This window comes from Anomaloglossus baeobatrachus, chromosome 12 (genome assembly GCF_048569485.1).
Source record: "Anomaloglossus baeobatrachus isolate aAnoBae1 chromosome 12, aAnoBae1.hap1, whole genome shotgun sequence".
Taxonomy (NCBI): domain Eukaryota; kingdom Metazoa; phylum Chordata; class Amphibia; order Anura; family Aromobatidae; genus Anomaloglossus; species Anomaloglossus baeobatrachus.
In genome coordinates, this window is record NC_134364.1 from 60,131,317 (window position 1) to 60,144,041 (window position 12,725).

A 12,725-nucleotide genomic window follows, 5' to 3' on the forward strand; every position below is an offset into this window, starting at 1 on the left:
GGTCCGCCTGTCAGTGCTCAGAACGCCCCACACTGCAGAGGTTACAGGGATGTAGGGTCCGCCTGTCATGGATCAGACCATACACCGCACACTGCATCCAATTGGTCTGCATGATTGTCATCCCTGAAGGAAGCCTCTGCTAAAAATGATGCAAAAGAAAGCCGCAAATAGTTTGCTGAAGACAAGCAGAATAAGGACATGGATTACTAAAACCGTCCTGTGGTCTGATGAGACCAAAATAAACTTATTTGGTTAAGATGGTGTCTAGCGTGTATGGTGGCAAAAAGGTGAAGAGTACAAAGAGAAGTGTGTCCTGCCTACAGTCAGGCATGGTGGTGGAGGGTCATGGTTGGGGGCTGCATGAGTGCTGCCGGCTGTGGGGGGCAACATTTCATTGAGGGAACCATAAATGCCAACATGTACTGTGAGATACTGAACAGAGCATGATCCCCCTCCCTTGGGAAACTGGGCCACAGGGCAATATTCCTACATGATAACGACCCCAAGACGACCACTGTCTTGCTAAAGAAACTGAGGTTAAAAGGTGCTGGACTGGCCAAGTATGTCTTCAGACCTTACCCCTATCGAGTATCTGTGGGGCCTTCTCAAAACAAAAGGTGGAGGAGCGCAAGGTCTGTAACATCCACCAGCTCCATGATCCCATCATGGAGGCTGGAAAAGGATCCAGTGGCTCCTGTGAAGCTCTAGTGACCTCCATGCCTAAGAGAGTTAAGGTGTCATGGCAGTATCAGACGCTGTTCGCATAACAGATTTTGACACTTTCACCCTATGGTTTCCCTGGTGTTTCTGAACTACACAGGTAGGTTTGAGCATCGTCCAGCTATGGGCTCAGTCATGATCACGCTAGCAAGAATTAACCTCTGCTTGTTACTTATGGGATCACATGTTGTTGGAAGCCTATCACATTGGCTCCCTTCCTATATAGGATGGTGGAATCTGTCCTCTCATGCCGCCTATAGTTTATTGCTGTGTTGGTCTGTGTGCTGTTGTTTCCCAGCCCTGATAGTGATTGTATTTCTTTTTGCATGGAGTTGTCCCATTGTCTTGTTGTTTCCTCCCTGCTCTTATTTTCCTCGTAAGCTCTTCCTGTCTTATACTGCTGTGTGTGTGAGCGAGCCGTGAGATAAAGTTTTGGTTTCCTCAGTTTGTCTATTTCTGTTGATTTATCACTCCTGTCCCGACCCTCCTCAGGGGTTGGGATGAGGGGGTATAAGATCAGGGCTGGTCAGGAAGGCGGCTCAGACAGCCACACCTTCAGGAGGTAACTGAGATCAGGGATAGCTAGGGTCCCCTAGCCTGAGGGCCAGTCTAGGAGCCCCTATCTCATGCTCCCTCCCTACTCTCCGTGACATAAGACAGTGCTTGAAAATAATGGTGGCCGCACAAAATATTGACACTTTGGACATCTCACTTAGGGGTGCACTCACACTTGTTGCCAGCAGTTTAGACATTAATGGCTGTGTTGAGTTATTTAGAGGACACCAAATTTACACTGTTATACAAGGTTCAGTGTTGTCCCATAAAATATATATTATTTTTAATTATAGCACCATTGTGCTTTACATGTGAAAAGGGGCATACGTAGACAAGTGCAATACTCATGAACAATACAAGGCACAGGCTGGTACAGGAGGAAAGAGGACCCTGCCCGTGAAAGCTCACAGTCTACAAGGGATGGGTGAGGATACAGTAGGTGAGGGTAGAGATGATCGTGCAGTGGTATAGTGGGGTGAGGGGGATGGGGGAGGATATAGTAGATGAGGGCAGAGATGGACATACAGCAGTATAATGGACTAAGGGGGGCTTTACACGTTGCGACATCGGTTCCGAAATATCGTCGGGGGTCACGTCGTTAGTGATGCACATCCGGCGCCGGTAACGACATCGTAACGTGTAAATCCTAGATGCGCCGATAAACAATCGCAAAAGCATCGAAAATCGGTGATCTGTGTAGCGTCGTTCATTTTCATAATGTCGGGTCGACCGCTGGTACGATGTTGTTTGTCGCTCCTGCAGCTCCACACATCGCTGTGTGTAAACCCACAGGAGCAACAAACATCTCCTTACCTGCGTCCCGACAGCAATGCGGAAGGGAGAAGGTGGGCGGGATGTTACGTTCCGCTCATCTCCGCCCCTCGCTTCTATTGGCCGGCCGATTAGTGACGTCGCGGTGATGTCGTTGTGACGCTGAACGCACCTCCCCCTTGAAGGAGGGATTGTTCGGCGGTCACAGCGACGTCGCCGAGCAGGTATGTGCGTGTGACGCTGCCGAAGCGATAATGTTCGCTACGGCAGGAATCACCACATATTGCATGTGCTATCGCGCTGGACGTCGCTAGCCGATGCTAGCGATGTCGCAACGCGTAAAGTACCCCTTAGGATTATTATAGGCTTGTCATAAGAGGTGGGTCTTCAGGTTCCTTTTGAAGGTTTCCACAGTAGGCGAGAGTTTGATATGTTGTGGCAGAGTTCCGGAGTATGGGGGAGGCGCAGGAGAAATATCGTATGCAATTGTGGGAAAAGGAGATAAGGAGAGAAAGAGATCTTGTGAAGATTTGAGGTTGTGTACAGATAAGTACCGGGAGACTAGGTCACAGATGTAGGGAGGAGACAGGTTGTAAATGGCTTTGCAGGTCATGGTTAGTGTTTTGAAACTGAGTCTTTTGGCAATAGGACGCCAGTGAAGAGATTGGCAGACAGGTGAAGCCGTGGAAAAGAGGGGGGACAGGTGGATTGGTTGGGCAACACAGTTGGTACAAGAGTGTTAGAGGTGAGGCCAGAGAGCAGGAAGTTGTAATAGTTGAGGTGGGAGATGATGAGATCATGCACTACTGTTTTTGCAGATTCTTGATAAAGGAATGTAAGGATCCGGAAATATTTTTGAGTTGGCGTCGACAGGAGATGAAAAGGGCTTGGATGTGTGCCTTGAAGGAAGAGCAGAGTCGAGAGTTACCCCCAGGCAGTGAACACGGAGGACTGGGAAGTCTGAGCAGCCATTGCCTTTAATGGGTAGGTCAGGTGGAGTGCTAGAGTGAGGTGGGAAAAAGATGATGAATTTTGTTTTGTCCATGTTCAGTCTTAAGCCTGCTTTACACGTTGCAATTTCGCATACAATATTGTATGCGATTTGCAACGCCCCCATCGTATGTGTGGCACGTTCAATTTGTTGAACGTGCCGCACAAACGATTAACCCCGTCACACGTACTTACCCGTCCATACGACCTCGATGTGGGCGGCGAACGTCCACTTCCTGGAGTGGGAGGGACGTTCGGCGTCACATCGACGTCACGCGGCAGCCGGCCGATAGAAGCGGAGGGGCGGAGCTGAGCGGGACGTAAACATCCCGCCCACCTCCTTCCTTCCGCATTGTGGGCCGGAAGCCGCAGGACATAGGTAAGATCTGTTCATCGTTCCCGGGGTGTCACACACTGCGATGTGTGCTACCCCGGGTACGATGAACAATCTGACGTTCAATTCTAGAGAAAGGTACGATGTGTATGCGATGGACGTTTTAACGTTCAATCGCACGTACCTGTCACACACTGCAATGTAACTTACGATGCCAGATGTGCGACACTTACGACGTGACCCCGCCGACACATTGTAAGATACATTGCAGTGTGTAAAGCGGGCTTTAAGGCTGCGTTACACACTGCGACATCGCTAGCGATGTCGCTGGTGAAAGCATCGGCCCCTGTCGGTTGTGCGTCACGGGCAAATCGCTGCCCGTGGCACGCAATATCGCTAGGACACATCACACGTACTTACCTGCCTTGCGACGTCGCTGTGGCCGGCGAATCGCCTCTTTTCTAAGGGGGCAGTTCGTGCGGCGTCACAGCGACTTCACATGGCAGCCGCCCAATAGAAGCACAGGGGCGGAGAGCATCCGAAAGAAAGTGACGCCCACCTCGTTGCCGGAGGACGCAGGTACGGTGATGTTCCTCGTTCCTGGGTTGTCACACGTAGCAATGTGTGCTGCCTCAGGAACGGCGAACAACCTGCGTCCAGCACCAGCAACGCTATTTGGGATTAGAATGACGTGTCAATGATCAACGATTAGGTGAGTAATTGTGATCGTTAGCGGTCGTTCGTACATTTCACACGCAACGACGTCGCTAACGAGGCCGGATGTGCGTCACGAATTCCGTGACCCCAACAACATCTTGTTAGCGATGTCGTTGCATGTAAAGCCCCCTTCAGAAATCGAGCAGGAAACAAGGATGAACTAGCAAGCATGGAATATAGAGACCACGTCGCCTCTATTATGATTTCATTGGCTTGATCTATTCCACATTTTAAATTGTATATAGGCTGCTTTCACACTACGTTTTCTTAGCATGCGTCATGAACGTTTTTTTTGCGGCAAAAGCAGATCCTGTCACTTGAAGTTTATGGGCGGGCATTGGAGTCATGTGATCGGGAGTGAGGGGAACTGAACGTGAGACTGGGAGCCGGCATCTGACAGCTGCGGAGGCTCGTAACCAAGGTAAACATCGGGTAACTTGCATGGATACCCGATATTTACCTTGGTTACGAGCGTCTGCAGCTGCTAGTAGCCGGGCTCCCTGCACACGTAACCAAGGTAAACATCGGGTATCGAAGCAAGTTATTTGATATTTACCTTGGTTACGAGCGTCTGCAGCTCTCAGGCGGGAAAGAGAGGGAGGGGGAGAGAGGGACTGATCACGCCAGGCTGGTTTCTGGGCATGCTCAGTAGAGCAAGCAGGATCCTGTCTATCAGCATGCCAGCGTTCACATGCGTTTGCGTGCAGTATAGTCAGGATCCAGCAATTTGCAGTATTTGGACGCAGCTCAAAAACACTACAAGTAGCGTTTTTGAAAAAAGTTAAAAAACTGCAAGTCGCTGGATCCTCACTATAACGCACGCAAACGCATGTTGACGCGAGTCCATTGCAAATGCATTGAAATGAAAACGCATTTGCACTGGATCCGTTTTTGCGTTAAAAAAACGTTAAGGACGCATGTTAAAAAAACGTAGTGTGAAAGCAGCCTTACCCTACTGTTCCTGATTGCTGACCGTGCACTTGGATAACTGGAAAAGGGTGTATGGACTGGCTAAATTGGTTGACAGGTTCCTTCTCTGCCATGTCTCAGCACCAACGCCTCTGGTCCGTGCTGTCCATTTAAACCTACAAATTAGCTAAAGCGTCTCCTAAGATGAGCTGTAACAAATGTTGTAGGGTGCTCACATGTAATGATAGAAATTGCTCAGATACCCAGTGTGAACTAAAGCTTGTACCAAGTCATTACCCAAGTAACGTCACCAAGAGCCACTTCGAAATCCGTGAAGGCTTTCCACGATCAGACCTCCGCTGGTTATGTACATTCTTTCTATATGATTTGAACTATTTTTATACAACCGTAGATCCATCTCAGAAGTTGACTGAAGACGCGTTCTCGTGCCTGAGCGGAATATTTCCCAATTACAATTAGTTCAGAAAATGCTCCTCCACCCGTTAACAAGGTGACATATTGACTCAACCAGCCTATAATACAATGAATCCCGCGCACGCGTCAACCTTTGTGGCGTCTCTTTCGCCTTTCACCTCCATTTTTGTTAAAGTTGTTATTTTTTTTTTTGCGTCGCTGAAGATGAAGATGTAAGTGGAAGAACCAATTATCCCGGGTTGTTATGGATACAGGCGAGAACGGAAATAATGTCCTGCAATTTATCCCAGGACCATTTGTGGTCGGATACAAAATCCAGATTAAAAGCGACTATCATGGTAATTTTCTTCTGTATTGTATTAAGATCCATAAGACGTTCATTTATACTTCATAAATAAGGGTTACGCTATGTCAGAGCCGGAACAGGCAGATAAAATAAATCTAATAAAGTACCATCGCCATATCACTTGGCTGTTTTTATTACGGCAATAAAAGTACCTTCACCAGCTTATTCTTATGGAAATAACAGATTATTATGGAAATCAGGCCCGATGTCGTAAGGGCTTCATTGACCTGAGAGTTGGCGCTTCAAAGGCCTTTCCATAAAAGTGATTGTTAACATGATTAGGGAGTTTACACAAACCATAGGAAATCTGTTATTAACAAAGAAATGAAAGAAATCAGAACTGACATGTATCCAGGTCGTGGAGGAATGAGATGGATATTATGGATCCCGTCAATGGTTTCGTCTTCTACATTGTTTATAAAGTACCGTCCTACTATTTAGGAGGGATGTGTAATGGCTTTATACAGTGTGTCCACCCATATCCTGTCCACCGCCATTAACTTGAAAACGGCGGCAGCTATAGGCATAGAAGTGGTGTCTAGGTATAGTAAACTAGCCATGCGCTATGCAATAAAACCACCTATAGTGCCACCTGGTGGAAAACAACGGAGTTAGCATTTTTATCTCGAAAACGGAACGAGAGAGAAAAAAAGTGAATTACAAAATTGTAGGGCATCATCAATTCAATACAAATCGACACGTTGCATACAGAAATGCTATGATATGAGACCCATGACACCCCCCCAAACATTGAATTCTGGTCACGCATATGGCGCTCATTTAACTTTGATCCTCAGTGGCCCCCGTCAGCTGCAATGCACATCTGGACTCTGCACAGCATACTGTATCTTGCTGCACGTTGTGCAATATGGTAGGTGACACGTTTGCACAAGCATCTGTGATACGTCGTCGTAGGTCCTGCAATGTTGGTGGAGGGGTCGCATACACCTGCTGTTTGATGTGACCTCACAGAAAGAAGTCCAATGGGGTCAGGTCAGGTCAATGTAAGCACCATTATATCCAGGTTCTGGAATACTTGTACAGTAACTAGAAGCTTTTAGAATATTCGACCATACAGTGTACAAATATACTAAATAGTGCCGCACAATGCCTACATTACAGTAATATCGCCAACCAAGTTTCAAACAATACCATGGGACACACTGGCACAGACAGGAGAGGGTCCCCGTGCAAAAACGAACAATATATGGGCCCTCTACATTCCAATAGCTCATTATAATGCTCAATTCTATCTGCTTTGCAGATAGTGGTGGCCCCATATCACCAATGGTTTGTCTGCCCATGACCAGAGAGACATTGAACTAGTGGCGTATCTAGTGTGACATGAAATTTGGCCCATAGTCCCCTACCCCTCTCTCCATGTTGCTCAGATGCATGGGCCTTTGAAGTGTTCTAAAGCCTTTAAGACATAACTGTTGCCCCCCCCCCTTCATTATGTAGTAATGTCCGCCAGGCACGGCGAATGCCTCCCTTGCCACCCAAGGTGGACCCGTTCCCGCCAGCCAAGGTGGACCCGTTCCCGCCAGCCAAGGTGGACCCGTTCCCGCCAGCCAAGGTGGACGCCTCCCCGCCAGCCAAGGTGGACGCCTCCCCGCCAGCCAAGGTGGACGCCTCCCCGCCAGCCAAGGTGGACGCCTCCCCGCCAGCCAAGGTGGACGCCTCCCCGTCAGCCAAGGTGGACGCCTCCCTGCCAGCCAAGGTGGACGCCTCCCCGCCAGCCAAGGTGGACGCCTCCCCGCCAGCCAAGGTGGACGCCTCCCCGCCAGCCAAGGTGGACGCCTCTCCGCCAGCCAAGGTGGACGCCTCCCCGCCAGCCAAGGTGGACGCCTCCCCGCCAGCCAAGGTGGACGCCTCCCCGCCAGCCAAGGTGGACACGTCCCCGCCAGCCAAGGTGCCACCTGCAACCCTGAAGTCAAACATTACCTTTAATGGGTATCCAATCTACCTGCATAAACAATTGCTGGTGGCACCTTTCTTGGGTTATTGTGGAGCTTGGTAGTGACAGTACCAGAGGTGTGTATGTATTTTTTTCTATGCGCTGGTATCGGTGGTGGGATGTCTGTGTGACCCCCCCCTTCAACTGTTCTTGACACCCTCCACAGAGAATAATAGGCCCCACATACTATACATGCATTCATACATAATGTATTCAGTTATATAGTGTTTTTAATTCCATAGAGCTTTACATACACCAGCAACACTGTCCCCATTGGGGCTGACAATCTGAATTCCCCATCAGTATGTCTTTGGAGTGTGTAGGCCTCCATACAAAATAGGCTCACGGTCAAAAAAAAAAATCATAAACAAAAATAAATAAATCTGGCTGTGGGCCACAGTGTGATATGGTATGAGTTTTAGTTGGGTCATACAGCGGGCACAGTTTCATCTGCCGGCTCTCTTGACCTGTGGGTGCACCATCAGCAGCACGTCCACTTCCCCATCCCTTACCGCACGGCTGAGGCAGCTAATAGCGGTATTAATAGGTAAACTGGTAAGGATCTGCGGGCAGTGCGAGGCCTAGCCTAGATGACTGAGGCACAGGTGAGGTTATGGCACACATGCTTGTATAAGGCGGGGATGCTACACCATGAGAAGTAGTGAGGGCTTCGGTACCGAGGGAAGGTCGCCACCATCAGATTGTGGAAACTTTCATTGTCCACAGGACTAAACACCAACATTTGCAGGGGAAGCAGTCTGGAAAGGTGTCCATTTGTTGTTCTGTCCTGTGGGTGGGGGGCAGAGTATTAACACTTGCACGCCAAGGCCTGGAGTAGAGACAGCCGGATGCTGCGCTGGGACAAGGATGGTGTTGCTGATGGCATTTGCGAATGTGCAAAGATAGTATCAGGGTGTGAGGCATCCAGGACAGGAAACATGGCAAGGGGCAGTGGGGGCACCCGAAGAGAATGACTAAAGACCCAGGTGTCTCGTGAAGGACCCCCAAACACAGTCTACTACGTCTGGGTGTCCGCCTCCAGAAAGCGTATACTCCCAAAAATGGGCAACACAGAGCACATGGTGACCTAGTCTGCACCATTATAGTCAATGGCCCTGTCGGCGGTGACTCCGTCTGCTCCATTAAAGTCAATGGTCCTGTCGGCGCATACATCCGAAACCCGTTTTGTGGGAGGGTTTGGACAGGACCACTGAATGGAGATGAGAACGCAATGTGAAAGGGGCCTTAGGCACTCTCCCCTGACGAAGCTGCTTGCCAGCGATACGCGTGGGGCTTCTCCCCACATCTCTCTCTCCTTGCTGGGCTCTGCCGTGCGCTCAGCTCCCTCTCAGACCATGAGCCTGTCAGTCCTGTGTTAGGTATCTGCATGTACACCATGAGGGATTTTTGGGCACCAATTCTCTATGGCATATCATGTGTTGTGGTTATCTCCAATGGAACTGCATACTATATATATATATATATATACAGAATATATTTTTCTTTATGCTTCATCTGAATGATATATCATATGTGTAGTCATTGGTTGCCCTGTATACCTTCTCTTGTTTTATATAGAGCTATGTTTCATGCCTTTCAATTTTGAATAATATACCATATGTTGTGGTTATTGGTTACCCCCTACACCCCTCCATCTTTGTCTTGTGTCACATGCAGGTATCCTCCTTTTACCACATTGGGGGTTCCACACAGTGGTTTATTCAGCCTAACATTGGGGACTGCCTATTAGGTCTGCTCCCGGTCACTCAGATTCTATGAGTTTTCATGTATGTATAGGGATTACCTTATGCGCATAATGTACTTTCTGATTAAAATCTGCTTACATATTGCACACTGAATGGTTGTACAGGGCGGTACCCCCTATTACCAGCATGAGAGATGTGGGATTTTGATGTTTCATGGTTTTAAGTGAGTTTAGTACATTGTGTGTGTTGGGTTTGTTCAATAAATTTCATATTTTTCTACTTACAATTCCAGTATTATGGTCTCACTTTGCGGTTTGCGCGTCCATTATGCATGAGCTTTCTTCTCCCCAGTTGTTGTCTGTTTATTCATGCAGGACGCAGCATCCCTGTTGTTGATTACTTGCAACATTAGCTGTGCACCCAGAATCTTTATGGTTCAAACTTGCGTTGTTTTGACGGAAACAGGATCCGTCACAAATGCAGTACAGTTAATTTATTTACTTACAGGGGAAGCGCAACACCATGTGGACACATGCGGGTAGTGCACGAAGCACACAACTGCATGGTGTCGCGCTTCCACTGTACATAAATGAACTGTACTGCATGCACGCCGGATCCCGTTTCCATCAAAACAATGCACGTTTGAAACAGGCCTTACTCTTACTCAGGCTTGGAACATTGTTATTGGATAAAGTTACCGTATTTTTAGCAATATAAGACGCACTTTTAGTCCCAAAAATTTGGGAGGAAAATGAGCGGGTGCATCTTAAAATTCAACTGTAGCTTACTGGGAGGTGGAGAGTGGGCGCTGTGCTGGCTGTAGTGGAGCAGGGCGGTGCGGCGGGTGAGATGCTCTGTCGGCAGTGCGAGGTTGTGCTGGCTGCGGGGGTGAGATGCTCTGTCGGCAGTGCGAGGTTGTGCTGGCTGCGGGGGTGAGATGCTCTGTCGGCAGTGCGAGGTTGTGCTGGCTGCGGGGGAGAGATGCTCTGTCGGCAGTGCGAGGTTGTGCTGGCTGCGGGGGTGAGATGCTCTGTCGGCAGTGCGAGGTTGTGCTGGCTGCGGGGGTGAGATGCTCTGTCGGCAGTGTGAGGTTGTGCTGGCTGCGGGGGAGAGATGCTCTGTCGGCAGTGAGAGGTTGTGCTGGCTGCGGGGGTGAGATGCTCTGTCGGCAGTGCGAAGTTGTGCTGGCTGCGGGGGGTGAGATGCTCTGTCGGCGGTGCGAGGTTGTGCTGGCTGCGGGGGAGAGATGCTCTGTCGGCAGTGCGAGGTTGTGCTGGCTGCGGGGGTGAGATGCTCTGTCGGCAGTGCGAGGTTGTGCTGGCTGCGGGGGTGAGATGCTCTGTCGGCAGTGTGAGGTTGTGCTGGCTGCGGGGGAGAGATGCTCTGTCGGCAGTGAGAGGTTGTGCTGGCTGCGGCGGGTGAGATGCTCTGTCGGCAGTGCGAGGTTGTGCTGGCTGCGGGGGTGAGATGCTCTGTCGGCAGTGCGAGGTTGTGCTGGCTGCGGGGGAGAGATGCTCTGTCGGCAGTGCGAGGTTGTGCTGGCTGCGGGGGTGAGATGCTTCTCTGTCGGCAGTGCGAGGTTGTGCTGGCTGCGGGGGAGAGATGCTCTGTCGGCAGTGAGAGGTTGTGCTGGCTGCGGGGGTGAGATGCTCTGTCGGCAGTGCGAAGTTGTGCTGGCTGCGGGGGGTGAGATGCTCTGTCGGCGGTGCGAGGTTGTGCTGGCTGCGGGGGTGAGATGCTCTGTCGGCAGTGTGAGGTTGTGCTGGCTGCGGGGGTGAGATGCTCTGTCGGCAGTGCGAGGTTGTGCTGGCTGCGGGGGAGAGATGCTCTGTCGGCAGTGAGAGGTTGTGCTGGCTGCGGGGGTGAGATGCTCTGTCGGCGGTGCGAAGTTGTGCTGGCTGCGGGGGGTGAGATGCTCTGTCGGCGGTGTGAGGTTGTGCTGGCTGCGGGGGTGAGATGCTCTGTCGGCGGTGCGAGGTTGTGCTGGCTGCGGGGGGTGAGATGCTCTGTCGGCGGTGCGAGGTTGTGCTGGCTGCGGGGGGTGAGATGCTCTGTCGGCAGTGCGAGGTTGTGCTGGCTGCAGGGGTGAGATGCTCTGTCGGCAGTGCGAGGTTGTGCTGGCTGCAGGGGTGAGATGCTCTGTCGGCGGTGCGAGGTTGTGCTGGCTGCGGGGGCTGAGATGCTCTGTCGGCAGTGCGAAATTGTGCTGGCTGCAGGGGTGAGATGCTCTGTCGGCGGTGCGAGGTTGTGCTGGCTGCAGGGGTGAGATGCTCTGTCGGCGGTGCGAGGTTGTGCTGGCTGCGGGGGGTGAGATGCTCTGTCGGCAGTGCGAGGTTGTGCTGGCTGCGGGGGTGAGATGCTCTGTCGGCGGTGCGAGGTTGTGCTGGCTGCGGGGGGTGAGATGCTCTGTCGGCAGTGCGAGGTTGTGCTGGCTGCGGGGGGTGAGATGCTCTGTCGGCGGTGCGAGGTTGTGCTGGCTGCGGGGGTGAGATGCTCTGTCGGCGGTGCGAGGTTGTGCTGGCTGCGGGGGGTGAGATGCTCTGTCGGCAGTGCGAGGTTGTGCTGGCTGCAGGGGTGAGATGCTCTGTCGGCGGTGCGAGGTTGTGCTGGCTGCAGGGGTGAGATGCTCTGTCGGCAGTGTGAGGTTGTGCTGGCTGCAGGGGTGAGATGCTCTGTCGGCGGTGCGAGGTTGTGCTGGCTGCGGGGGTGAGATGCTCTGTCGGCGGTGCAAGGTTGTGCTGGCTGCGGGGGCTGAGATGCTCTGTCGGCAGTGCGAGGTTGTGCTGGCTGCGGGGGTGAGATGCTCTGTTGGCGGTGCGAGGTTGTGCTGGCTGCGGCGGTGAGATGCCTGTCGGCGGTGCGGGGCTGTGCTTGCTGCAGTGGGTGCTGTGTGGAGCAGGGCTGTGCTCGCTGCGGTGGGCGCTGTGTGGAGCTGCGGTGGGCGCTGTGTGGAGCAGGGCAGTACGGGGGTGAGATGCTCTGTTGGCGGTGCGGGGCTGTGCTTGCTGCAGTGGGTGCTGTGTGGAGCTGCGGTGGGCGCTGTGTGGAGCAGGGCAGTACGGGGGTGAGATGCTCTGTTGGCGGTGCGGGGCTGTGCTTGCTGCAGTGGGTGCTGTGTGGAGCAGGGCTGTGCTCGCTGCGGTGGGCGCTGTGTGGAGCAGGGCAGTACGGGGGTGAGATGCTCTGTTGGCGGTGCCACCTTGAAATAATGCTGCCAGGAGTGGGCACGTGCGTGATGGAGCTCTCGGATTGTCATTGAGCTGAAAGCTCAATCTGCACAGGCGC